Source organism: Melanerpes formicivorus, unplaced genomic scaffold (genome assembly GCF_026170545.1).
Source record: "Melanerpes formicivorus ecotype bairdi unplaced genomic scaffold, bMelFor1.0.p_v2 SCAF_402, whole genome shotgun sequence".
Lineage (NCBI taxonomy): Eukaryota > Metazoa > Chordata > Aves > Piciformes > Picidae > Melanerpes > Melanerpes formicivorus.
Window position 1 is genome coordinate 20,001 of NW_027142754.1, and position 2,500 is coordinate 22,500.

The 2,500-nt window shown below is 42.5% G+C and overlaps 1 pseudogene; it reads right to left on the bottom strand.

Annotated features, from left to right (window-relative positions):
- LOC137459735 (28S ribosomal RNA) overlaps window positions 1-2,500 on the bottom strand; it is an 8,479-nt pseudogene that overhangs the window by 2,462 nt on the left and 3,517 nt on the right.

Here is a 2,500-nt window from a genome sequence, read left to right on the forward strand (position 1 = left end):
AATCGTCTAGCTTGGATACTAGGGATTAACCCAGCCAATCGGGCTAAGCCTAAGCCTCCATCTTTAGTGCTGGAATACAAGATGCCATCACAGGTACAAACTGGGAGATGTAACCATTTTTTCACCCTATTTCGAATTGTTAAATCCATTTCTTCCAGATAGGTGGCTTTTACATTTGCCTGGTCTGCTAAGTAGATCAATCTAGGCACTGTGTACACTTTTAACATGTCCAATTTTTGAAATGGTTTTAAAGGGGCTCTTTCGATGCGATTGAGCCAAACTTCTAATTTATTTTGTAATTCGGGCTTAACTATCCCCACCCAAGGGTCGATTTGCAAGCCAAGATATTTCTCTGACTGACCCGGGTGGATCATGTTTAAAGGGGTACCGCTGATAAGCCATGGAGGACAGTCATTGATGGTATAAGAGTCCTTAGTTGGTTGAATAAAGAAACCATGGCACTTTTCCCCCTGCGTTTTTAATCCAGTTAAGTCACAAAATGCTTCTAGAATTTCAATATTTTTCTCCATTCCTGATTGGGACTTACTCAGCAGGACCAGGTCGTCTGCAAAAGCCAGAGCTGTTAATTTGCCATTCCCGTGTTGGAACCCCTCCCCACACTCTTCTAATTTACATAACAGAGGGTCAATGCACAGGTTAAAGAGGAGTGGTGACATGGGATCGCCCTGTTTCACACCAGTTTTGATTCCTATTGACTCAGACTCTCCTTCTTTAGTTTTGATTCTGGTGTGGATGTTTTGATAGAAGTCCTTAATTAATGCTATTATGTGGTCATCCAGGCCCTTTTGCTTTAGCACCGCCAGGATGTGGGTGTGGCTCACTGAATCAAAGGCTTTGGCCAAATCGACAAAGACAACCCCCAGGGGTTTCTTTTGTTTCTTTGCATTCCTAATTAATAGCTGTAATAGTTTTAAGTTCTCAGCACAGCCAGAAGATTGAATGAAGCCTCTCTGCCTGGGGTTAATGGGACACGCCTTTGCCAACCTCGCAGTTAAGATTCTTGAATAGAGTCTCAGGATGATGGAACCAATAGTAATTGGCCGCCAGTTATTAATATCATTTTGGCGTTCGGGCGCTGATGATTTAGGTATTAGGATTGTTCGGCATCCCCTTATTACATCTGGAATTTTGCCACTTAACAGCCAGAGATTAAATAGTTCTTTGATCTCCTCACAATTTGGATCCATTTTAAGCAGGGCCTTCAGGGTGATCCCATCAGGGCCTGGTGCCGATTTTTTATTCATGTCTTTGATATTCTTAAGGATCTCTTTCTCTGTAATCAATTCCTTAAAAGCCGAATTATCCGCCCGCCCCACAGACTGGAATGCTCTAAGTCCTTGAAATAAGTTCTGAGACTCCCACCTAGATCTGAAGGTGTTACTGACCTCTTCCAGGGGGATGGCACATTGCGCAGAGTCTTTTTCATCCAGAATCATATTAGCTAACTTCCCTCGATCTAAGCGGAAGAGGCGTTGGAATCGGAGAAATTCTCCACGTTTTCTGGCTCTTTTTCTCATCCACTCCTTTTGAGGTTTTTTCTGCTGAGGTTTACGTTGGCTCTTTTTTGGCACTTTCTGTTCAATTGATTTCTCAAACAAATACAAATATTGGTCCTGAGCTACCTCATTGAGTAATTTTAATGAGTCTGTTTTGCCTTCAATTATTTGTTTATATGTATTTTTAAGGATGGGCAGCTTCCCTGATGTCATCTTTTCATTAATAGTCTTTTTATAGTGGGCTAGCAGCTCCCTTTCACCAGAAGATGGAATCACAGTCCTCTCCTCTTTTAACCTGTTCTTGCTCTCTTGTGTTTTCTCTCTTTCTGGCACCACAGTTTCTCTTAATAGTCTTCTCTTTTCACTGATCTGTTTGGCTGTTTTAGTTGTTAATTTTTCAGCAATCAATTTGTTAATATTTTTCCTCCCTTCAAACTCTTGATTTAGTTTCTGTAATAATTCTGTTTCCTCTTGGGACCAGATTTTCTTGTGAGCACCTCTTTTAGAGGTCTCTTTGGGGCGAGATGCTTCAATTCTTTCTGCGTTTCTCAGGGCTGGGTGAGCTAATCTCTTATGTTGTCCCAAGCCAATTTTAGTTTTAAAACATTTTTTACATTCTTCACACATAAACCCTTCTACCTGGGTAGGCTCTTGGACCCCTTTGCATTTTGGGAGATGGCATGAGATACTATGATGCTTTTCATTTGTCTTCCCACAGCGGGAACATTGGAAATTGATTTTTCTTTTCCCATGGGCTCTCTTTAGATGGTCAATCAATCTCGTCATATTGCCTGCCCGAGTGGTACAGCATGGACATGTCGGGTTGTCCTCTGGCATCTTCACCAGGGGGGTCCCAGGACAGATGTCAGCTGTATTATCCAACTCGGACGATGCGGTTAGTATTGAGAGCTGACTCATAGAGCTCGGGGTTTCAGGACACTCCACCTCCTCGTTCCTGCTCCTCTCTGTGCTTTCCTCTCGGA